Source organism: Erpetoichthys calabaricus, chromosome 4 (genome assembly GCF_900747795.2).
Source record: "Erpetoichthys calabaricus chromosome 4, fErpCal1.3, whole genome shotgun sequence".
Classification (NCBI taxonomy): Eukaryota; Metazoa; Chordata; class Cladistia; order Polypteriformes; family Polypteridae; genus Erpetoichthys; species Erpetoichthys calabaricus.
The window spans coordinates 325,626,159-325,652,953 of record NC_041397.2 but is presented as its reverse complement, the minus strand read 5'-3'; the positions used below and the strand labels follow the sequence as shown (position 1 = coordinate 325,652,953).

Genomic DNA, 26,795 nt, shown 5'->3' with positions numbered 1-26,795 from the left:
AGCAGAGCCCACTTAAAGCTGGTTCAGTTTCTCCTTCCCCATTGACGTCACTGCATTTTGCTGAGTTCACCGACGTCCCTGATCATTTCCAAGATTTTGCCTACCTTGAGGTGAATGTGAACTCAGTGGGTCCACTCAGCACTCCTCACCATTCAGTAACAGATGTGATGGCGTCAGAATATAACAAGAGGCTTCTGAAGTCGGTGTGTGACGACACATTCACAAATGTGCACTGGTGGTCTGCTTCTTCAAGGTCTTCCACATGTTTATTATTGAAATATGGACAAATCTGACTTCAAAAGGTACAAGAAATCCAGCTGAGGGGCAGCCACATTCACAAATGGAAGCCCACTTGTCATCTCAGAGCCATTTGCAGATGTAGACAATTTTGATGACAATATTGTCATCTAAATCAGAGGAGTGAATGAAAAGATCTAACTTGGCCTGAGACCATTGGGGGGCTACTGTATGACTGAATTATGAAATCAATCAATGTGCACAGCTGTAGTTAAAATCTAAATATGTTTACAATAATTAGATTATTTATAAATGAGCACAGTCTCTAAGATTATGAACTAAAATAAAGAAAATACTTTGAAAAACAAATAGTGTCACATAAATCAGTGACATTGAAATGACATTTAAATGAATAAATATGTGCAAATGATCCCTTGTGTGGACGAGAACAGAATTAACTGAAGTTTTATAAATCAGGCATTCTGTGTGTGGATTTCTTCAGGTGGCTTTTTAACATGAAGGTCACAAAAATCTAATTTGTTAATATTTTAGAAATAAAAAGGATTGTTATTTGTATTTCCACACACACACATCCTTGTAATTAGTTTTATTTAAAAACCAAATAGTTTAGGGGGAGACATAAGTTTCAATGTTTTGGTGATCCATAGGAACAAGTGCACAAAGATACACCTAACCGGCATATCAGGGTGGGCTTCCTCAAAGTCACACCTCGGCCTTGTCACCTGTCACATTTTGTTCTGCTGCTCTTCATTTTCTATGTAATGTATTTCACTTTATGGGTGTAATAATTACCTATACAGTAACTGTTTAATTCATTCATGTAGAACCTGACAGCTTCTTCTTCCATAATATTCCTCCAATATTCTCCAGTCTCTTCATCATATTGCAAACAAGAAAGGAGAAGATGGTCAAATATTCAAGTTCAAGTTTACTGACAAGTGTGCAGATTACAGGAAACTCTGACTTGTCTGTTTGACAAACAGGAAACATCACATTTACAGTTTCAATAACATGAAAGAAAGTCAAACATACAAACAGTAAGACATGTGTGTGGTGTTGTGAGCAAACGAGAGCAATGAATGTGATTAGTGACAGGCAGGGCATGAAGTTCATGCCTGATGACACGAGTTTATCTACAGCTCCAAAGTCACTCAGCAAATCTTCATCAGTGACTTCAACTTTCATGCTGCAGGCCGATGTGTACTTGTAGAGGTGTTGATTCAACAAATGTAACTTTATTTTTAATAAATGCCCCCAAGTGGCCCAGTGCCTCACAGCTCCTGACTTCAAATCCCAGCATCTCTACCGAGTTACCGTGTTCTCCTGATGTCCATATGACTTTTCTCCCAATTGCATATCCCCTGGTAACACCAGACAAACACATTTGCAGCTCTGTGCCTGACTCTACCTTCAGAGAACCCAGCCACAGGAGATGCACAAACCAGTGTGTTTCTTCGTGCGGTCCCAAGCCCGGATAAATGGGGAGGGTTACGTCAGGAAGGGCATCCGGTGTAAAATTTTGCCAAATCAATATGCGGACAACAATACAAATTTCCATACCGGATCAGTCCATCCCCGGGTTAACAAGAACTGTCACCAGTACTATTAGCCAACAGGGTGCTGGCAGAAATTGGGCTACTGTTGGCCGAAGAAGAAGAAGGAGAAGAAGAGGGGGGAGATGTGTCTGGAGGCAGGAGGAGAGGAGGAAAGTAAAGAGAGCGGAACTGAGGTTAGGAACTTTGAATGTTGGCAGTACGACTGGTAAGGGGAGAGAGTTAGCAGATATGATGGAGAGAAGGAAGGTTGCTATATTGTGTGTGCAAGAGACTAAATGGAAGGGGAGTAAGGCCAGGTGGATCGGAGGTGGATTCAAATTGTTCTATCATAGTGTGGATGGGAGGAGAAATGGAGTAGGGGTTATTCTGAAGGAACAGCACGTCAAGAGTGTTTGGAGGTGAAAAGAGTGTCAGACAGAGTGATGATTATGAAGCTGGAAATTGGAGGTGTGATGATGAATGTTGTTAGTGCATATGCACCACAAGTTGGCTGTGCAATGGGTGAGAAAAAAGATTTCTGGAGTGAGTTGGATGAAGTGATGAGCAGTGTACCCAAGGGACAGAAAGTGGTGATTGGAGCAGATTTCAATGGACATGTTGGTGAAGGGAACAGTGGAGACGAGGAGGTGATGGGTAGGTATGGTGTCAAGGAGAGGAATGAAGAAGGTCAGAGGATAGTGGATTTTACCAAAAGGATGGACATGGCTGTGGTGAATACGTATTCTAAGAAGAGTGGAGGAACATAGGGTTACATACAAGAGTGGAGGAAGATGCACACAGGTAGATGGCATCCTATGCAGAAGAGTTGATCTGAAGGAGATTGAAGACTGGCAGGGGAAAGTGTAGTTAGACAGCATAGGATGGTGGTCTGTAGGATGACGTTGGAGATCAAGAAGAGGAAGAGAGTGAGGGCAGGGCCAAGGATCAAATGGTGGAAGTTGAAAAAGGAAGACTGCAAGGTTGAGTTTACGGAGGAGGTGAGACAGGCACTGGTGGCAGTGAAGAGTTACCAGACAGTTGGGAAACTACAGCAGAAGTAGTAAGGGTGACAGCAATAAGGGTGCTTGGCATGACATCTGGAAAGAGGAAGGAGGAAAAGGAAACCTGGTGGTGGAATGAGGAAATACAGGAGAGTATACAGAGAAGGAGGATGGCAAGGAAGAAGTGGGATAGTCAGAGAGATGCAGGAAGTAGACAAGAGTACAAGGAGATAAGGCACAAGGTGAAGAGAGAGGTGTTGAAGGCTAAAGAAAAGGCATATGATGAGTTGTATGAGAGGTTGGACACTAAAGAGGGAGAAAAGGACCAGTGGGTGAGACAGAGGGACCGAGCTGGGAAAGATGGGCAGTAGGTTAGGGTGATAAAGGAAAAAGATGGAAACGTACTCACAAGTGAGGAGAGTGTGTTGAGGAGATGGAAGGAGTACTTTGAGAGGCTGATGAATGAAGAGAACGAGAGAGAGAAGAGGTTGGATGATGTGGAGATAGTGAATCAGGAAGTGCAATGGATTAGCAAGGAGGAAGTAAGGACAGTTATGAAGAGGACGAAAAATGGAAAGGCTGTTGGTCCAGATGACATACCTGTGGAAGCATGGAGGTGTTTAGGAAAGATGGCAGTGGAGTTTTTAACCAGATTGTTTAATGGAATCTTGGAAAGTGAGAGGATGCCTGAGGAGTGGAGAAGAAGTGTACTGGTGCCGATATTTAAGAATAAGGACTGCAGTAACTACAGGGGAATAAAATTGATGAGCCACAGCATGAAGTTATGGGAAAGAGTAGTGGAAGCTCAGTTAAGAAGTGAGGTGATGATTAGTGAGCAGCAGTATGGTTTCATGCCTAGAAAGAGCACCACAGATGCAATGTTTGCTCTGAGGATGTTGATGGAGAAGTTTAGATAAGGCCAGAAGGAGTTGCATTGCGTTTTTGTGGACCTGAGAAAGCATATGACAGGGTGATTCGAGAGGAGCTGTGGTATTGTACTGTATAATGAAGTCGGGAGTGGCAGAGAAGTACGTAAGAGTTGTACAGGATATGTACAAGGGAAGTGTGACTGTGGTGAGGTCTGCGGTAGGAGTGAATGAGGTGGGATTACATCAGGGATCGGCTCTGAGCCCTTTCTTATTTGCAATGGTGATGGACAGGTTGACAGACGAGATTAGACAGGAGTCCCTGTGGACTATGATGTTTGCTGATGATGTTGTGATCTGTAGCGATAGTAGGGAGGAGGTTGAGGAGACCCTGGAGAGGTGGAGATATGCTTTAGAGGGGAGAGGAATGAAGGTCAGTAGGAACAAGACAGAATACATGTGTGTAAATGACAGGGAGGTCAGTGGAATGGTGAGTATGAGGGGAGTAGAGTTGGAGAAGGTGGATGAGTTTAAATATTTGGGATCAACAGTACAAAGTAATGGGGATTGTGGAAGAGAGGTGAAAAAGAGAGTGCAGGCAGGGTGGAATGGGTGGAGAAGAGTGACAGGAGTGATTGATGACAGACAGGTATCAGCAAGAGAGATAGGGAAGGTCTACAGGATGGTAGTGAGACCAGCTGTGTTATATGGGTTGGAGACGGTGGCACTGACCAGAAAGGAGGAGACAGAGCTGGCAGAGTTAAACATGCTAAGATTGTGACAAGGATGGACAGAATTAGAAATGCTCAAGTTGGACAGTTGGGAGACAAAGTCAAAGAGGCGAGATTGCGTTGGTTTGGACATGTGCAGGGGAGAGATGCTGGGCATATTGGGAAAAGGATGCTAAGGATAGAGCTGCCAGGCAACAGAAAAAGAGGAAGGCCTAAGAAAAGGTTTATGGATGTGGTGAGAGAGGACATGCAGGTAATGGGTGTAAAAGAACAAGATGCAGAGGACAGAAAGATATGGAAGAAGATGATCTGCTGTGGCAACCCCTAATGGGAGCAGCTGAAAGAAGAAGAAGATACAGCTCTAGGTACCTCACTCCCTGATAAACAAGGCTTCAGTTGGGAGAACTTCTTGCCAGTTCTGCGGTGGTGGGGGGGGGGATGGTACAGCAGACTGCTTGGGCTTATCGACACATTTACAAGACAAAAGACACTGATGGAGAGGTGCGAGCGGATTTAAGATGGGCCGGATTTACGAGTTTTTTCGTAAACTTTGGCAATTCTAGTGTTAATATTGCCATGAAGACTCTGCTTAAATGATGACAAGCAATTCAAATAAATTTTATTAAAAAAAACATGAGGTACTGGGTCAATGGATCATGAAGGGCTCATCAGACTGCGGGTCTTACTGGGGACACATAATCTCGATTACGTATTGTCAAGGACTTCTTACCAGTGCCTCTCTCTGATTACGCAGTCACCCATCAGTGTGTTGCTAAGCCTAGTGGTGCTCTCGTCACCACATCACTTGTATGTTAGGACAGTGAAGGCCACCTGTATGTGCTCGTCCATGAAGTGCCTTACAGCTTCTTAAATTTAGCAATGAAGAAGCCTATCGTATCCTTGTTGGCCAAGTTTACCAAATCAGATGTCAAAATGGCGTCACATGTAATGGAGTTTGTTTAATTGGCACACAGCACATTGGCTTGAATCTCTGGAACAGCTTGAGGTGCTCCTCTGACAATCCTGCTCCAGGCATACTTCCGGCTCCAAGATGGGGGTCCTGGTGAAGTCAAACACAAAACAGCTTTCTGCACTTTGTAATTCTTTCCTTTGGTGTACATTTGTGTTTTCAAAGATAACACCAAATTTGGTCAGGTTGTGATCATTGCTACTTAATGTTTCAATAATTTATTCATTTTTTAAGGCTGCTGTTCAACTAATAAAATTAATCACATCAATTACAATTTTTAGTCAAAATTAATTGTGCAGGTAGTCCCCGAGTTAAGGACATCCGACATACGACTTACGAACAGGGGCACAGCTGCTCCTTGGGTCTGTCTGGGGGACGCGTCACAGGCTCCTCAATAACTACCTCTCCGGCCTGGGGACGCTGCAAGCGGTGGCTGGACAGAGGCTGGATTTCACTTCTCGTGCATGTGTAGTGTCCCTCGGGCGGCTCTGGGCCGCACCCTATTCATTCTCAGTGGGCGGCTGGGTGCGTAGCAAGCGCTCGTGTGCAGGATGGAGGCTTGATGGGGCGGAGGGGGGCATTTTACTGCCTGCCCACCACACAGCCTTGCAGTGTCCCTGAAACGGCTACCCCGCTCGTTCTCGGTGGGCAGCTGGTGATGCTGCAACTGCTGACCTGGTTGTGGCTGAACGGAGGCCATTGAGGGTGAATGGGTTGGCGGGGGGCAGTATTGTATTTTGCCTCACGTTGCTGCCTGTTGACTGGAGGTGGTGGTGGAGGATTCACTACCCACTTTTGGCTGCACCCTGTTCACTCTCGGTGGGCTGACGCTACAGGCAGCATACTGTATGCAAGTGGAGGTGACTGTGTGGTGGGCTAGTGGTGAACCACCCTTCGCTGCCCCCATTCATTCTCAATGGCAAGCCTGCTTGTACTGTTACATACATAGCAGGAAGTTGTCTCCCGTTCAGTACGCCAGACGTGCCTTCCTGCTGTGATAGCGTGTACAGTGCTGTGCAGAACAGCCCATCTTAACCTTTTGTCTTCACCCTTCAACAATGTCTCTGAAACACAAATCTGATGCAAGTGCTGGTGATACAGTAAAGAAGAGAAAAACCATCACCATGGAAAATAAAGTAGAAATAATAAAAAGGTCAGAGAGAGGTGAAACTCCACCATTCATTGGCAGAGCACTTGGTTACAGTCGGTCAACAATAGCATTTATTAAAATAACGGACCTGTTCTGACATATACAAATTCAACTTAAGAACAAACCTACAGTCCCTATCTCGTACGTAACCCGGGGACTGCCTGTATATTAATGGAAATTTTATCTGTTTTCTTTAAGGACTATCAATATTTTGTAAAATTAACTTAGTGATTTCTTCCTAACACATGACAGTTTTAATAATCATGTGCCTAAGCATATTCAATTCTTGATAATTTGGTGTCACAGAGACAGTGGAATAAACAGCGAAGCTCTAATCGGTCAATGGCTCGAAGTACGTCAGCGAGGCCGTCGTCTGTTAATTTCAAACACATAACAGCAAATTGTGAGTATTATCTATAAGATGGAAGAGATCTTAGAAGTGACCACTCGAATGTCTCTCAAGTGACCAGGGCTTATTTGACATCTAGGGACAGTCATCTGTCCCTTCAGGTACTAGGAAAGCATTTGAGGTTAATATCTGGAAAAGAGCCTACCTGCGGCTGCAGTCTGAGATATGGGAAAGTCCACAGGGCCCAAGCCACTTGCTCCTCATTTTCAGCAAGGGTGACAGTGCAGGTGCTGTACACCAAAGTCCTTCCTGGCCTTAGCAACTCCATGGCCTGAACAGAAAGACAGAAGCAGACAGGCAGCCATATTAGCAGAGAGGCTGTGGACGATAAGACCCCCAAAGGAGGACAAGAGTAGGCCTCTCCAACCCACTGGTTTGTGGCACATGAGGTGACCTCTCTGGAGGTCTCTATCTATTCAGGTGGGCTAACACTGGGCTTCCTGTCAGTTAATATCAGGACAACTGCCATAGCACTTGACGTTCACTTTGTGCTCCTCTTACTTCTCTGATTTTCTGAACTTCAGTCCAGAAGTCTCCACAATCTGAGAAGAGCCATCAGCTACTCTTGAGATTTCACAACAGGCCTGGGGGCACACAGGTGACGGTCAGTGGAATGAACTGCAGTTTCTCGGTGGGTTAGCGGCGCCAGTCTGAGGTGGCAAAAAAGCGGCGCTATTGTGCGATAAGAACAGGTAGCTGTTGTGTCTTTCAAATAACAGGAGTCAAAAGCACTTCATGTTGACAGACACACCGCAAACCAAAACTGGAAAACCGTCAATAAAATACATAAAGTACAAACATCCATGAGTAGCGAGGAAATGAAACCTACATTAGGGGATGCACTTAGTCTGCAACACGACACTCCCGGCAGCCCCTGTGTCACCAGTGTAGGCCACGTTGGTAGCTCTGATGTCCCTGTGGCAGCCTGCAAATTGTCCCAGTTCTGCGTGCCGTCCATCGCCTTTGCAGTCCCTGGACACTCTGTGACTTAGAAGGCCAACGTGTAATAAAAACTGCACAGAACATTCAGACACACACGACACGTCTGCGCTAAACAACTGTATGGACTGATTGTGTGTGTTGTATGATTGGCTCCGCACGCTCGAACTGCTATTCCTCCACAAATCATTTACTCGTCTGCTATCTGTTCACTTTATAGTTATGTTACAGTAAAGCAGGTTTTTATTAACATCACATTTGGTTGTTGACGCCAATTTCATTTGTTGCGGGTGCCATGATTTAGTACTCTAGGAAGTTGTGTGATGTCCCATTGCACACAAGGCGCTTTATCTCTGACGTTGTGGATATTTTCTTTAAATCTTTTGGAAGTGGTCTTGTCATGGGACTGTGGTTTCAAATGTACTCTCTGTGGTTTCTTACCACGCAGGTAACAAAATAAAAGGCCACTAGGACAGCAAATAGAGCCGAGAAGGTGATCGTGGGTCAAAATGAATGAATACCCGTTCAGGACTGCAGCCCGTTCTCTCAGTTTGCTGCTTTGTTTTCTCATCCTCAGGTAGTTTTTAGGTGTGACTGTTTCTGCCAGCCATCTTTCAATTTCAGAACTCATGACACTCTGTGTCATCAGGCAATGCAGACATTTGAGTGTCAGGGGAAAGCAAAGCCATCACTTACAGTTTACGCTGCAATGGCTGATAAGACATCACTTCTCTCAGCATCCACAAACACACCGTACTGGGCGGCTGACCAAGTCCACTGCATGGCACATCCAACAGGATCTTGTCAAAGGACTCCGGTGGGAACGGCGGCTCATCTGAAGAAGTCACACAGTTTAAAGGCCACATTAAAAGGTGAAGTGAGGAGACACAGTGTGGGGTTTGTTCTCAGCTGATGTGCCTTCTTCTCGTCAAATGAAAAGGTCTGTGAAAACTGACTGTGCTATTGTCAGATGTACTGAACTGCCGGAGACACAAAAATCCACGAAAAACAACAGGAAGGGACACCCACATAACCAAAGAATGCTGCTGGAAACCCCCCTGCATTCTGTCTGAGACCCCATGTGAGCCGACATCTGCTCTTCATTTATCTCCCCGTAATTTTCAACGCATTCCAGAGCTAATCTGCCCAAACAGCTCAAGGCACACTACGACACCCCAACGCTCACTCAAGCAGGGTGATTTAGAGCTGCACGGTGTGCCAGACATCACCAACATGAGCACAGACAGCATAAGTGATTCGAGAAAGCCACTCTGAGGTGGCAGCACTAATCACTGGGCCGCCATGCCACCCTCTGTCAAGCGTCTTAACATAAACTGAGCGCTTTACATGCAACAGCATACCTCCCTCTGCACACATCATGGTGTTGTCGAGTTAATTTGAATTGGATACATTTATTGTCAATCAATCAACACTCAATAATGCATAATGACAAAGTGCAAACATGTCTTCGGAAAGATTCGCAAGTTTATTAAATATCAAACACTAAAATCTCTCATTCATTGAAGTATTGAGACCCTCTCACCATTTGTGCCATCGTTTGCTCTTTGCTACTCACAAGGTAACGGAGGTCAAATCAATGAACCTCACTTCCCTTCTAGCCAAGAGAGGCCAACTAAAACGTAATGGTGAGTTTTGTCGCCGCTTACAGCCGATTACTGCCCTCTGCCCCTGAAAGAGCGAGTCTGGCTTCAGTCTCTTCTGGTGTTTTACTTGCTCTCAGCCACCAGGTGGCAGCATCCTTAAAGTCACCCTGGTCATTTTAAAAGTAGCTCGCAAACCAAAAAAGTGTGGGCACTCCTGTTCTATGAGGTATGAGCACGGGACAAAGTGCATTACTTTAAAAATGTTCTCAATTCTTTCCCCGGCACATACCTCGTCTTGGATGCTTTCCTCTGGAAGTTTCTCCCGATGTGCGTAGCCGCTCCGTGGCTCGTCCTGAGCGAAGGCAACGTTGAGCGCATGACCTCCCCTTGTGTTGTCAATCTGTTTCCCTTTTTTCTTCCCCATGACAGACTGGTAAATGGGTTCGGCGGATTCCTGCATGTCGTGACGCTGTTTTGCAGGTTGTGTACACAGAAATTTTTCTTTTCAAGTTCTCTGCCAAACAGACGGCCAGAAAATCCTGCCGACTACGCCACTGTGACACTAGGAGTCGCTGTTGCCCCGTATAACCCACAGACCACACATCCAAACACCAGGTAAAAGTCCCAGCAATACTTTTAATAACTTCAATAAAGTGCACAAAGCACCTCCACCTCCTCAACACTCACTAATCAATAACAATAACACAATAAATCACAATTAATCAATCCTCCACTCCCAGCAGCTCCGTCACACTTCCTCCCAACTCCGGCTCTATTTGAAGGGTTTCCCACAGTCCTTTAAATAGTCCTTGACCCGGAAGCGCTCCTGTCCTTCAGTCCACTTGATCCAATAACACTTCCGGGTCAGATGAAAACTCTTATTTTTCTTCAGCCTGGAAGTACTTCAGTTCTTCTGTCCCATGACTTGGGAGTACTTCCGGGCTATAGGGAAAATAGAATTCCCTATGCCTCCCTGCAGCGTCCCCTGGTGGCACCCGTGGTATCCAGCAGGATTGTGAAGCCGAACTCCATTTTCCATGATGCCCTGTGGGAATTCGGGGCACCTCCATATTGCAGGGAGGACTCCATCTAGTGGCGTGGATGTATTGGTCAAGATAAGCTGCCGGCCATCTCTCACATGTGAAATACATATAGAATTAAAATCAGTAATTTCCAAATAGCTACAAATTAACACAGGTGTCGTTAATAATAAAACTGGTGTACCACAGCTCCCGGTTTTGGAGGAACTTAATGATTCTAATTTAGAATACTAATTTTCCATTTATTCTGAAGTAAATTCAAAAATTAAAGGATCAGAGGATCAGAGGAACGAGGGAAAATTATGACTACAAATAGAGGACTGGATGAGTGGGATATATACAGACATAGACAATACAATACAATACAACCAAAACAAATACAGTACATTCTCTAACTTACCTGTATCGGGACCAATAGTAGATTATTTATCTCCTTTCTCTTCTGACTCTCTTTGGTTTCTTCGATCATCTTCTTCTTCTGGCTGTTCTTCTAACGCTCTTCCACGTTCTCTTCCAAACCTGTTCCTGTTTTAGGATTTACAGTGGACCTAACCTTGGAAAAAAGAAATACAATTTAATGATTCAAAAACATGTATAACATATCCATATTGTCTTGTTAATCCTTTCTTGACAAACATATGGATTCCCGACTCTAAATTTAGAGAGTTGCTTTCCTTTACCAATCAGGTGTATTCGATTTTAGAAATGGATTTAAATTATGAACAAACCCTGAACCACGCTAAACTTAAAAATTTAAAGAACAACAACAAGATGCCCTAATTAACTCTAATCTTAAATACCCACTGACTTATAGCCCTGATGTTAAAAAATTAACTCCCACCAGGAATCTAACCCCAGATGATCTAACCTTTGGGGTGAATAGTAGAAGGGAGGAACAGACCCTACTCAACCCTAACCCTAAAAACTCAAGGGTAGGCAGCCCAAAGGGTAATAATTCCATCAGTGATGTAAATCTGGATCAGAGTTTAACCCTAGGTGCTGAATTAGATAGTTAGGGGCGAACCCTACCCAACCCTAACTCTAAAAACTTAGGGGTAAGTAGCCCTAAGGTTAAGAATTCGATTACCGATATAAATCTGAATCAGATGATAACCCTAGAAGCTAATGTAGGGAGACATGGGCTAACCCTACCCAAGCCTAATCTTAAAAACTCCGAACTGGAAAACCCTGAGGTTAAAATTTTAGGGGGAGTGCAGAGCCATGGGGATAGCGATGCTGGATAGGAGGAAGGGGAGGACTATCTTAGAACTCCGGATCAGGAACAGGGAGTTGGGGAGGGGAATCAAACATGGACAGGAATCCCACAGGTGGAGCAGACGGCCCTTAATGTAAACAAAAATTTCCAGTTGTCATAACCTACTTAAATCAGGCAAAAAGGGTTGTGGGTGTCTTGCGTTCTCATTTTATGGCAATGCAGGACACCCATAAGCCGTTACAAAGAGGAGAAATAAAAATTTAAAGGATATTTTAGTTCATGCCAAATACCCTACAAAAAAATGTAAGAATAAGACTGCCTGGAGGTTCCCCATTTTCCAAAATTTCCAAATTTCCAATAAAAATTGCATACATAGATAGATAGATAGATAGATACTTTATTAATCCCAAGGGGAAATTCACATACTCCAGCAGCCGCACACTGATAAAAAAAAATTTTAAATTAAAGAGTAATAAAAATGCAGGTAAGCACAGACAATAACTTTAAATAATGTTAACGTTTAGACCCCCCCAGCGTGGAATTGAAGAGTCGCATAGTTTGGGGGAGGAATGATCTCCTCAGTCTGTCAGTGGAGCAGGACGGTGACAGAAGTCTGTCGCTGAAGCTGTTCTTCTGTCTGGAGATGATCCTGTTCAGTGGATGCAATGGATTCCCCATAATTGATAGGAGCCTTTTGAGCGCCCGGAAACAGTGGAACATGGGAAACAGTGCTCCACCTGTGGGATGATTTATATAGGGGAAACTAAAAATACTTTACAAGAAAGATTCGTCCAACATCTCAGACTGTTTAAGAACCAAAGGAAAAAAAACAATTCTAAACCTTCACTTGCACAAGAAGGACATAAACCAGTAATGTTTGGGCTGAAGCAGCAGACTAATTGGAATAAAATGAGAAGATTAAAGGCAGAAAATAAATGGACTAGGGATTTGAATACCTGGGGGGTATTTTTCGTACGTGGATTACTCGTTTAGCCGGATGTAATTGTTGACGATTTGGCCTGATCCTGGATCTGTCGGTTTTTTGAAACTCTTGCTGGAAGTGTTGTCATAGCAACACATCCAAATCCGCAAACCTGCTCGGAGCAGGTTTGTTCTGCATAAACAAGGATTAGTTTACACACGTGATCAGTGACGGTGTGGAAGTCATCCAGTCAGGGCTTCGCCGTTCATTAATGAGCGACCAATTGATATTGATGTGCAAATTATAGGAAGAGAATTTCATATAAAGAGGGTTTTGCGCGATCGGTAAGATCCTTTATTGCCCCCGGAGGAAATTCTGTACGAAAGATACCGCTTTAGCCGAGGGGGAATATTGTACCTCAAAGATTTATTAGCTCCGTATATTCGAAGTCAAACTCGGCGAAGTCGGGCTCTCACAACCACACAGACAGTAGGCATTGCTTTGAGGTTTCTTGCAAGCGGCACTTTTTTATATACTGTAGGCGATGCGGAACAGCGATCGAAAAGTGCAGTTTTCCAGGCAATTCGTAAAGTCTGTTTGGCTCTGAAACATTTCCTTCAGGTTTTCATTGTGTTTCCTGGACACCTGCGTGTGCAGACAATAAAAGAGGTGTTTCATGCCATTGCAGGTAGGTAATACACAGGTAAAAACACCCACAGTTCCATAAAGAATCTCAATCAGCCTAACATTCTCATTACCAGGATTTCCAAATGTGATTGGGGCACATGGGACTGATCAGAGTGGAGTTTGATCAAACATTATTTGGAAAGTGTACCTCTCCTCCTGATGAATAATCAGACACAGTGTCTTCATCAAATATTTGACCTTAGTTAATATCTCGTTGGTCAGACACAGGTTCAAAGGATATGACATTCCCTGCAACTGACCCAACGAAAAAGAGGGCTATATGGAACATACCTATAGCACACATGGAGGACAAATATGCAATGACCATCCTTTACCTGAAATTAAGTGACCACTGCATCCTGCCACTGGTTCTGAGGAGGAGCTTCCCCCTGGAATGCCCTCAGAAACAGGGCGATGGGCATTTTGCTGGAGAGCCAACTCTTCTGCAGGGGTTAGGTCTGGACCGCATGGACCTCCACCTGTTTTTTGCTTGTCTGCCTCCTTATTAGCTTTAAAATTAATGTTTTTTATATTATATATGATTCTTCATGTCAACAATTCTTTAAATAGTTATATACCAATATTTACCAGTTTGAAGTATATTCTTGTACTTCACTTTAACCTGTTCCCATGTTCTCCTTGTGCTCACATTTGATCTGGAATTATGACATATTAAATAATAATTAATCTGACACATAGGAAATGAAACGTTGCATTCACTAAGTACAATGTACACTACTTAGCGTTTAATTTTTTTGCCCACTTTTTGCCAGCCGTCTTTTCTGGTCTGGGCTGCTTTTGCAGTGTTACCGCTTGTGCATATTAAATCTTGAAATTCTTCAGGTCCTTCGAATAAAAGGTCTTGCGCCGCGTGTGTGAAAAAAAATGCGCCTGTTCTTTCGTCATTTTGTTACAGCCTATCAAAGACTTGCTGATCATGTTTTCTAGACTCGACATATATGGGCTTTTCACACAGCGTGGGCGCACGCATTCATCTCGTATGATTAGATCCAGCTACACTAATCTAATACACATCTGCGTTTGAAAAACCGACTTATCTGGATGAGTTTCACTGGCATTAACTCATTCAAGATGAGGCACCTGATCTCGGATGGTTTAAGCGACGTACGAAAAATACCCCCCTGGTCACCAATGGGATTGAATGAAAAATAATACGGGAGGAACTGGGAAGGGAACTTTAGGGATTCTTTTCTTTCTTTATTGATTTAAATGATTGGGGAGAGGGTTTGGGTAATTAAGAACATGTTTAGAGAGTGATTAAGCTTTTAGGATTATCTATGATTAATTTTACTAATATGGATTTAATCATTATTAATATTTTTAATTTTATTAAACAAGATTTATAAACTTTACTTAAATAAGGAATTTTATTCACTATTTAAGAATTAATTTATATTTTAGTGGGTGGTGGAATAGAGCAAAAAAACAATGATAGTTTAATTTGGGAACCAAGTGTGCTAGTGTGTGCCTTTATGGCATTATCCACTACCCTAAGCCTAACCTTGCCCGTTGCCCGGTTCCCGAATTCAAAGGATTCTAATTTATGAAAAAAAATAAGATTTTAAACAGTAGAATGAAATCAAATAGGGGAGACAGTATAAATACACTATGAAGATAATTAGATAGCATAGGTTTTTTTGAGAAATTTTCTTTTGGAAACACTCCCTTCTTTAAGCAGAATTGACCCCCCCCCCCCCAATTTTTTGAAAAAATTTTCTTCTATTTTTCTTCTTTCTTTTTGACCTTTGACCTTGATTTTAGAAAAAAAGACTTTGTAGTTTTTGGTAATTATTTTTTAATAATAAAGGATTTTTATTTTAAAGATCAAAATTCAATAATTATTTTTAACAAAAACTTTTTGGGAATAAAGAATTTGAAGAATGGGGATCAGAATAAACTTTCTTTTAAATGTTTGTTGAACTTTTTTTGACCTCTGACCTTTTGACCTAGTTTGACCACCTGCGACCTAATTACCTGGAGGCAGATATAAAAATGGCTTCTAGGGAGAGAGTAGACATTGTATTCCTCTGATGAAGATTTGATAAAATTGAAATGTTTTTTGGACTAGGTTCTGCTTTTTTTCTTTCTTTTTTCCTATGGTCATAATATTTGTTCTTTTTTACTTTTTCTGTTTTTTTACAGCCTTTTTAAAGGTTTTCAAGTATTTAAGAGTAGGACCTTTTTTTTTTTAAGCTACCAGAGCTCTTGGTGTACGGTTCCTTTTATCTTTATTCAGGGATTAACACTTAATCCATTTATTATCCATTTTGCTATATTCTAACTACAGGTTTATGGGGGGGGGGTCTGCTGGAGCCAATCCCAGCCCCAACAGGGCGCAAGGCAAGAAACATACCCAGGGGAGGGTGCCAGCTCTCTGCAAATAACATTTAATGTGTCCACAATACACTTACGTAAACTTTTTTTTGTTTGATATAAATATTCTGTTTGAGTTAATTTATGTATAGAAAATAAGGATTTTCTGTATGAAAATAACTTGCCACTTAAGATACTTTTTATAACAAAGCACTTTTTGTGTACCAGAACAATTCAGGCTGGACAGAATGAGGTCAAAAACCTGCTTGATGCAGGGGCAGATAAGCGAGTGATATTCCTAGGCCGTAAAATTTTGGACAACGGTGACTAGAGTAATCATGCAGATTTCAAATGTTCAAATCCAGATATGTAACTAGTTAGTTATGAGTAATCCCAAACATTTGGTCCTGGACTTGGCTAGACAAACATTACATTGGTGGTTTTCTAAATTTTAATAATCTTCTACTATTTCTTACCCCTTAACCTTAATTTTTAGAATGTCTTTCAACTTCTCAAACCCTAAACTTAACTCCTTCAACCTTCTGGCCAGTTAAAGTGGAGAAAGTCCGTCTTTAACTACTACAAGCCATCCATCATCTGAAAGTTGGAGACCGAACAGATTCACCAAAAGATGTACTGAATCATGTCAATAAATTACCTTTATTTCTTAAACCCTCTTCATCTAATTCCCAAACCTTTAGAAAAAATGTTAGATAATGTTATGGTGATATGGAAGATACTGTATTTTATAAAGGTGTGACTGTCCGCTTATGTAAGCATTGCATAAATCATCTGTTATGCTTGAACAAAATGTCAAAATAAATGAGCTTCTCCTTCTTTGACTTTGTTTAGGGGACTAATTTACTAAAAGTGCATTTCTCCTGTACAGGTTTGGGAGTTACTCAGGCTGTCTTTGCATCAGTACATCAAACCGTGATATCATCTACAGCTATACAATCTTTGCCTCCCATTACTAACAGGCATCTTTTAATCCCCCATCTTCACTGCCTTTACTCCCTTGTCAGTTAACAGATGGTCCACTCTCCCAGGACAATGCTGGTGAGAATAATATATTTTCTTCTATCTCTACAGATTCAGATGTTTTGGCTTCCTCTCCAATACAAAAAAACATGACTTCCACATTCAGAAAGATGAACACACCTAAGAAGGCGAATAAACCTAAATAAGGGATTTAACTGATGAACACCATACCATTTAATACTAATATTGTAGGAGTCAAGTTCTGTATTAATGTTTTTATGTTCAGTTAATTTGAAAATATGTTAAACATATTTGTAGTTCAAAATTACTTTATATTTGATTCTAATGGAGTAGTGTTACTTTAAGGGGTGCTGGGTAGCGGGAGTTATAATAATAATAATAATAATTCATTACATTTATATAGCGCTTTTCTCAGTACTCAAAGCACTATCCACACAGGGAGAAACTGGGAAGCGAACCCACAATCTTCCACAGTCTCCTTCGTGCAAAGCAGCAGCACTACCACTGCGCCACCTGTGAGGACATGGGAGGTTATGGGAATTAGGAAGTTATTGCAAGTTGTGTGTGGATTAATAGGGCTTTGGAAACAAATGGCGTTCTTGCTGTGTTTGTCTTAAGTTTCATTTTGACTGTCGAAATTATATAACATGGAAAATAAACATTGGTTTTATAAAACAGAGTGGATTAAATATAAAACGTCAAGGACTGGACACACGTAAGTTCCTGTGGTAGCCACACGTTTCACATCTTCAGATATTGTAGATATGGTGAATTCTGATTCTACACTTACACCTTTAATTAAAAGCAATGTTAATATTTCTCTGGATATTGTGGATTGCCAGCCGAGATTCTCACAATCATGTTGTCCTGGTAGATGTAAACTTTATGCAGTTACGACATTGAAATTATGTGGGTGTACAAATAGAAGTAGTGCAAAATTTGGAATTCAGAACTCTTACCTCGTGGCTGAAATTGCATCCTTGTCCTTGACCTATGAAGATAATCCTGATGGCAGGATACAAGGATTTGACTGAAGACCAGACAGTAGATCTTGCTCCGTTTATTACAGCCTTTAAAAGGAGTTTCCCAAATGCTACTTTATATATTCATCACATGCCCCTCGAACACACAATCTTGAATAGAATGAGTCTTTACAAGAATTGAATCAACACCTTTGTAGATATCCTTCAAATTTCCAAATGTTTTAGTTAATACTTCTATGGAGAGAGAATGAAGGATAATCTGCATTGTCTGACTGCAGAGATGGCTTCAGCCTTTTGACATTCTTGGCTGGTCAAGATTTGGTGGATTGCTTAATATAATTCCTCTTCTCATGTGATAATCCTTAATTTAACATTCCTGTGCCCTTGTCTTTCTGCTAAACCTAAAACCTTATCTTAACCCCGTTATTTATGGTCTGACCCCCACTACAATCCTAATTTTAAAGTCTCTAAACCTAAAGCCTAAACTTAATTATTTTCAGCGCCCTGAAGTTAAACCCTTAGGGCTCATTTATACTTCATGCCCAGAACGTGTACGCGCCTGCATCATGGCCACTGAGCGTTCATTTGATGCCTCCTCTGAGCAGGTTCTCAGAAATTGCAGTACCAGCAAAAAGTTGGGGGGTGCAGTGTGCCAAAATGTGACGTCAGAGTCTGTTTACTATCTACATGTGACAGAAAGCCGCTTTGTGGATCCTACGAGATCGGTGTGCGCGCTTCGATATTTGATAAATGGTTCGATGTGGTGAAGCAAAATGCCGACATGCAGATGTATTCATGGTGCTTTTATATTCAAGCGTCTCATATTCCCAATTGTAATGACATGATACATTTTAAATTTCTCACATACCGTCTTCTGTGCTCTTTTTTTTCTAGGGCTTCCTCTGCTCCTGACAGCAGTGAATCGCCAGCAATAGATCGCCACACTGAGCACATTAAATGTATGACACTCCAACTCTCTGCACGTTTAGAATCCTTAGATTTATACTTGATATCACTTTCATGATGAAAAGCATTAAAGTATGTATATTACATTTTACAGATAAATCGGTTATTTCGTTTAAATAATGGATACTGTTAATTACACACATGGGGTGACACAGTGGTGGAGCGTTAGCACTGCTGTCTTGCAGGGAGTCACGTCGCCGATATTCCCTGTCTGGAGTTCACCTGTTTTTCCTGCTGGGTTTCCTCAGTGTGCTCCAGTTTCCTTCCAAAGATATGCTGATTTGGGGATTTGGTGCTGCTAAAATGACGCCAGTGTATGTGTGTGCTTGTATTCACCCCTAATGTTAACAGTTACAACCTAAACCTATTTATATAGTCACATATAATAATAAATAAAATAGAATAACCCTTATGCTAAAAAAAAAAAAGTAAAACTCCAAAAGAAGTTTAATATTTTAAGATTTTTTTTCTAAATATTATAACTCAGTAAGAACAACAGAATCCTAAATTATAATACAGAGAACACATGTGATATCAGTCTGTATGAGAACAACATCGAGACATACGGAGAGGAGAGACGAGCCAGACATCAGTCTGCATTAGGACACCACACTGAGAGGAAGCAAATGGAGCACTCTGAGAGTACAATAATGAAAGAAATGGAATATTAGAAAAAGCAAAGATGGAATTTATAAGAAAAGGAAAAGTGTAGGGCATTTTAGCATATCTGCTCGACGAAGTTTGAGTGGGGAACAAACAGCCTTTCAAATCTGTTACTTCCAAAGTTATAAAACCCTAACACTAATAAAAATCAAAGATTAACCAAATTCTTCAATGATTTGTTTTTTAGGCATTAATTTTATTCAAAAGGAGAAAATAATTTACTTTTAATCCAAGTCAGAAAGATACACATGCATAATATATGGGGCTTCAGACTGGAAGGAGGTTGGTTTACATCAAGACACCGTAGGGATAGGTAGCAAAAAGTGAGCTCTCTGCTAATACACATAAGAACAATGAGGAATATAAAGAAAGAATGAGCAGAACACAAGGAAGATGTAAAGAAAGTCAACTAAGTGTGAAAAAATGTGGTTGGGAGAGTGCACTTGAACCGACAGTGTGAGTGGGAAGTGGAGGACTTTTTAAAGTTGTTTGGTCCAAAGCTAAAAAAAACCCTAACCAGCCATGGCCTCCTACATTTCTAAGGAGCCTTTCTAGTTGGCTTTAATAATTTTAGACTTAAAAATTGAAAGTACAAAAAAACACAGATTTGAAATAAAAGGTAACTTTCTTCTATTTAGGAAAAATGTGTCTTTGTCACAAGCATTATGGAGGGCACTGTACCTGTCTGTCTGTCAGTCATATAGCTCCTTTCTTTCTGTCCATCTCTGTACTGACATGGGAAGTGAAGCCTCACGAAGCACCGAAATGTTTGAAGCAATTGTGTCAGAAATCGGTGGAAGCATCACAGCATTCGACCCTCGCCTCTCTAGTCTCTCCTGTCCATTTGCACATTAACATCCCATAAACTCATTACAAGTTCAGCAACGCCTGTTCAACTTTTATTTTTTGCTGCTATGGCAATGAAGAGAAGGGTTCGTCAGCGGTTTCCAGTGTCTGATATCCTAAAAGTATAAAACTAACACTGACAGGTGGAATGTACTTAATGACAAGCAAGAGTTTGTAATGAAACAAAATAAGGAGCCTCGCTCGTTGAGCACTGGCTCTTATCATAAATATCTCCCTTTTACATTTTACCTTTATTATTGCTCCCGTTGCTATTCATCTCCGTTTGAGTTGCCTTGCTGTCCACATTAAATTGACTGCTTGCATTTTGCTTGGCGCTCCTGCTCTGAATGACATAATGCCAGCTCAGTGTTTTGGTGACTCAGCCGTGGCTGATGTAAATTGCCCGGCACCACTGCAGTATTAGGTTAGGTTTAGGTTTATTTGTCATATATAGGTTAACACATGGTCAATATTACAATGAAATGTGATTATTAGACCTCATGTTTTCTTGAGGTCACATTTAAGCGACTGTCATTTGGGGTTCAACAGCCTTAATGTTATTGGTTAAAAAAAGAAAACAAATTGAAAGCGAGCCTCGTCATTTGTCCTCAAATGTTGTCTTTGTTCTGACTCATCTCAAATTGAGTAGACAGGAAATAAAGGCTCAGCCCTCTGCTCTGCTATAACATAGGCAAGCACATTTGATAAAGAAGGTAGAATCCTTAAATTAACAGATGTTATCGCATCAAGTACTTCAATTTTTAAAACTTGATGATATTTTGTGAAGCTCAGAACGTACAAGTTCACTACAAATGAAAGTCGCCATCACAGTGGACTCTGTCACAAGTGCTGTTGGTGCCATCCAATGGCTCAGCTAAGTTGTTTCCTTTTCGTTTTCTGCGTGCGGTGCAAACATGGGTTCAAGTTGGGTTAATGAGTCACCTAAACAAAAATGCTAGGATCAAGAGGAATACTGTATAATGTATAACCTAAATTGAGAAATTGTTTGGAGAGAAAGTGTAAACATATACAATTTAAAATTCAGGTTGAAATGGGCAGAGGCACAAACTGATGTGCAGATCTCATTTTTAATCACATAAACTAAAGGTGCGCTTTACCAATTTAGCCATGCTGTTGTCATTGTGATTGAATCTTCATGCATTTTGAGTTAAAAGTATATTTGTGATGGCACAGCTCTCATGCCCTGTGTGATGCCACTCACCTGTAATCACAAGCAGGTCAGAGTACATCTGCTATCTTGCTGCTTCACATGTTTCTCTCGATGTGGGAACTCCACTCGGGTTACCTTTTACTTGGGTAATCCTTGGCAAACTGCAAAATAACGTTTCAGTTAGGCAGCAGTCGTTGTCTGTGCATAAAACAGTGGCACACAAATGTTTACCATACCAGCAAGAGCAAAACTCCACAGTTGAATCCATCTTCTTTTCTGGGATCGTCTTTTTACCCTCGAACTCCCTAGTTTTTGTTTAAATAAAAGTAATAAAAGGCCCACACGGTGAAACTCAATCAGACAAATTCTCTCAAAGATTAAAAAGCCCAAACACTTGCCATGTAAAAATCTGGTAGACAGTGGCAGCTTAGAATGTGGGGTACTGGAGCACTGGCCTTCCTCCAAACATTTTAAAAGCTCTACTTAGGGATTTGCAAAATACTGTAATCATAAATGTTTACTTGCACAATGTGCCCGGTGTCGGCGCACGTCAACATCAATTAAAGTGCTTCTGACTTGTTTCATGTTCATGTGAAAATTTCCTGAGTGAAGGGCGCTGGCCAAATGAGTCTATGAAGTCCTTCATCTTTTGGCAAGCAGGTGACCTGAGGCTGTCCTTTAATTGGTTGCTTGCAGGTTTTTCCAACAACGCAGCTCTCTGCAGTTCAGACACGTCCACATTCATTGGGAGTGAATTCATGTTGTTTGAAGTGTTTTTTAATCTAAACAATTGGACAATCATGGACTCACTGTCCATGTTTCACTGTTCATACGTTTAACATAACTACAGATGAGCGAGTGCAACTTTAGGGAGATGACAACTTCAAGTGGAACTTCAGATATCAAAGTTTGGTTATTTCTTTAACAACTTCCTTTCGTGTTTTGCTTTTTTTTTTTGCGCTTCCCCATCTACTCTTTCAACATGTCGACACTGAAGTATTGCAGACAATGATGCTGTAGTTAGCAGCTTGAACGCTCCATGTGATAAAATATCGGAATGGCGTACCCTTTGGAGGTTGATTCCTGCCAGTGCTTCTGCGATAGCAGCAGAGTATACTGGCTATGAATTTGGATATGTGAATTAAAAAAACAAAAACAAAATGGAGGAATGAATGAATGAGACAAAGAATGAGGAGACTGCATTTTATGATGCTCTTTAACAATGAGATTAGAATGATTGTCACCTGATGTCGGCCATTGTCACTTCTGTTTTGACTGACAGCAAACGATTTGGGTGATTGGACTGTAAAGGAGATGAAGTATTTTTTCTTTGTTTTAAATGCTTCTTGTAGTGCTTGATTCAGAAAATGCAGGACTGCATGTTCCAGTAGAAACTTGACAAGCATGACTGAATCCATTTTAAATTGTTAAATCTAACTTATTTAATAGTGACATAACTGGCTACTTTGAATGAATCCAAATGTTATTCAAGCTTTAATAATTTCGTCATGTGAAAGGCAATTAAAATAAACTTTATGTGAAAGTTTGCATTAAACTGTAATGAGGCTTCAATATTAAAATGCAGATATGTCTGTCCTTATGTAATTTGTTTTGGTTGTTAAATACTAAATTACATTTATAGTACTTAATATTTTATCTTTGATTTCCAGTTTCTTTTCAGCACACACAGACACATTTATGGTATTTACTCAACTAATTCAAACATTTATAGATTTATTTATACCCACTCCTTGTATTTCTTTTAAGTTAAACTGTAGATATACAACAGATGACATTCTTATTCTGGAGATATTTTATTTAGGGTTTTGCACGAGGGCCACTGATACTAAGAAAAGTATTTAAGTTTGAAGCTCATTAATCAGTTGCACATTCAGTTTTTCTAACTTAATCAGTCAGTCTTTGTTCTCCTTGTTACGCCCTCCTTATGTTATCTAAGAACTCATTTTGTAAATCGGCTCACTTGTGTAACTTTTTCAGTCCCTGTTGTCTTTTCTGCTTTGTCCTACCTCGGGCTTCTCGAGACCTAAAACATCGTCCTAAGAAACACAAGGAACTTGAAAGTCACCATAGTCCTCTAGAGAGCAGGAGGCTCCATTTGTTTTGTGGCTGCCTTGTTATTGCTGAACAGCTACATGAAGGCTTCGGTGGGATTCTCTTTTCTTTTTTCTCCTGAGTTATGAAGTGCAGTTTCAGTTTGTCCCCCCAAGTTTTTTTCACCAGTTGCCACTGCTGGCCCCACATGTGTTTTTGTTCAGTTTAAACTTTACTCCAAGCACTTGCTTCCATTGTTCTAGAATTGTCTTCTCATGTGAAGCTTCATTACACAATGGGTCGATATCAAGTAGCAGCTTCTCTGACATTGTGATGATGTAAAAAATATTTAGTGCAATAATCATCAAATCACATTTGAATGTATTTCATTTATACAGAAGATGCTTTTATCCAAAGCAAGCATGGACTGTGCTATGTCAGACATCACGTGAAATATCAGTGTTAATAATATATGTCAATAATTTGTAATTGACGTAAATAACTCACTAACAGAAGCAAACAAAGGCAACTGAACTCTGTTCAAGTACAAGTTGCACTAAAATCCAGTGACGCTCTTCATTTCGAGGGCACAGCCACATATCTTCATGAATCTGCATCTGAGAAGTTGGTTTAAAGTGAAATTAGTGATAAGTATTGATTTTTATAACTGATATTCATAGCTGAATATCGTGACAAGTAACCTCTTTGAGAAACGCTTTCCTCACTTCGACTTTGTCTTTATCTTTCGATTTCTGTGGTGCTGAAAACAAAACACCTGAAATACCTGTGGTGAGCTGGCAAACTCGGCCCCGTTTTAAAAAAAAAAAATTAAAAAACAGAATGGAAAGTTACAATGCAAGAAACATTTAACAAAAATATAGATGTAATTCCCACTTGCCTGCTGGGATTTAACTATAATATAAATGTAGACCTTTATGGACCTGCATTATAGGGAAGAAAAATGACAAAACAATCCTAGATTTGCATTTCTAATTCATTTTCCACAGTGTAGTCTCTCACTGCATCGTCTGGCCAGTTCTCCCCAATTTAACGTACTCAGTGAATCCTCACTCGAGGTGAAATCCCCAACACTTTCTTCTGGCCTTTTGCAGCCCAGAGTATTGAGTCTTAGAAACTGTAGGTATGTAATTGTGCGTAGCTTGTAATCCTGACCTATGTTTGGTTGTGAAACATCGTCATAACACAGATAAAAGAACTTGAAAGGCTCATGTTAATTCTTGGTGGGAAGAAAGAACAGGACAGCAGAGTTAACGGAATGATAAAGGAACATGCTAAAGAGCAGCCATGCAAGGATTTTAAAGAACCGTTTTTAGTAAAACTGAAATTTTTGTCTGGCCAAAAGAATGGGGAAGGCTTGTTGTAATGGGATATTTGGCAACCAACCAGTAACCAACAGAACAGCCAACAGTTTGAACTGGCCAAACAAATAACCAATGGGTCAGACTTGTAAACCAAGAATCCATTAAATATGACCCCTCTCTTGTAAGCATTCCATCAATGTTTTTTGACATTTCTAGACCGTTAATTATTTTGACATGTATACAGTTTTTATGAGGATGTCAAAACACAAAAATAATTCAACCACACACCCAGTTACAAATCTCACTTTCCATGTTTTTCCAGCAGATGTCTGTATTTGTTTGGAACTGTTTTTCCAAAAAGAAAAGCTATTTGCAGAACAGTAACTTTGCCACTGCCTCCTGTGTAATGACTCGTTTACCATCATTGTTGAGGTGTCCGCTTGTGTTGGACATTAAGAGCTTCATTCATTAAAGAGACATCTTACCAAAACATGACAGTGGATTGTACTTCAGATACTCTTTCTTTCTTTACTTTCTTTCTTTCTTTCTTTCTTAATTTGGAGACATTCAGCACACCTTGTCTCCCGCTTTGAAGGCAGAGTCTCGGGTCCTCAGAAGTGCACGCACTTCCGCAGTAATCCACGGTTTCTGGTTGGGTCGTGAGATGATGTTCTTGGAGACAGTGACGTCATCGGTGCACTTACTGATGTAGCTGGTCACTGATGAAGTGTACTCCTCCAAGTCAGTGAAGTCGCCGTAAGTTGCAGCCTCCCTAAACATGTTCCAGTCAGTGCTCTCGAAACAATCCTGAAGAGCAGAGATGGCTCCTGCTGGCCAGGTTTTCACTTGCTTCAGAACCGGTTTTGAATGCCTGACGAGTGGTCTGTATGCTGGAATTAGCATAACAGAGATGTGGTCTGAGTAGCCGAGGTGGGGGCGGGGCTCAGCCCGATATGCGCCCGGGATGTTTGTGTAAACAAGATACAGCGTATTTTCCCCTCTCGTTACAAAGTCCACATATTGATGGAATCTAGGAAGCACTGACTTGAGATTTGCATGGTTGAAATCTCCAGCAACAATAAACAGTCCATCCGGGTGTGTATTTTGCAGTTCACTGATCTTTGTATACAGTTCCCATAGTGCTTCCTTAGCATTAGCGCCAGGTGGAATGTACACTCCGATAATGAAAACGGTGGTGAATTCCCGTGGTAAATAAAAAGGTCTGCATCTAACAGTCACAAACTCCACTAGCGATGAGCAATAACTAGAAACTAGCACAGAGTTCTTGCACCATTTCGCGTTGATGTAAACACACAAGCCGCCACCGCGAGTCTTACCGCACAGAGCTGCATTTCTGTCGGCGCGAAACGAGGCTAGCCCATCTAGCTGAATAGCGGCGTCCGGTACTTTGTCGCTGAGCCATGTCTCCGTGAAAACAAAGACACAGCAGTCTCTAACCTCACGCTGTGTAGCCTGCTGGAGTTGGATGTAGTCCAGTTTATTGTCCAGGGAGCAGACTTTGGATAGGATGATGGACGGGAGAGCCGGCCGGCTAGGGTTTTTTTTTAGCCTTGCACAGACTCCCGCCCGCTTTCTGCGCTTCCGCTTCCTCGCGCACCGCTTCCGATGTCCCCTTCTCCGGCCGCCGGCATCAGGCAACGCCGAGGCTTCGAGGCCTGGTTCGCGCAGCAAGCCGAGGTCGCGTAGCGTTTCCTGCAGCTCATCATGGATGTCGTTAACCGGTTTGTTTAGGTAGAAGAGTGTCTGGCGGTTGTATGTACGAACACCAGTCGCTACGATATCAATACATAGAGTAAAATAAACAGTTCATCTCGGCCCCCTGACCACAGACTGTAAACCCCTCACAGACAATCCTGCTGTGATTTGTGATAAACAGATGACCTCCTCTTCCTCGTCTGTCCTTGTCCCCCTTGTGTCACTGACTGTCCTTCACTTTCTAACTCTCTTCTCCTTGCCCCTCTTGTTCTTCTCTCCCACTCTTGTCCCTGTTCCTCTTTTTCTAACCCAGCTCTTCTACAGAAGCCCACCCTCAGGCTGGGGTCCCCCACTTGTTTCCTTTAGACCCTCATCCCACTCCCACTCTGTTTTATTTTCCAGTTTCTTTCTA

General features: G+C 41.4%; 2 protein-coding genes across 3 annotated transcripts in view; one reads left to right on the top strand and one right to left on the bottom strand.

Moving 5' to 3' along the window:
• The window catches only part of LOC114643553 (protein NLRC5-like), a 5,922,889-nt gene that overhangs the window by 4,725,370 nt on the left and 1,170,724 nt on the right, over positions 1-26,795 (bottom strand). The window lies entirely within an intron of this gene.
• The window catches only part of LOC114641980 (NACHT, LRR and PYD domains-containing protein 3-like), a 1,026,505-nt gene that overhangs the window by 38,886 nt on the left and 960,824 nt on the right, over positions 1-26,795 (top strand). The gene's annotated exons all lie outside the window — the stretch shown is intronic.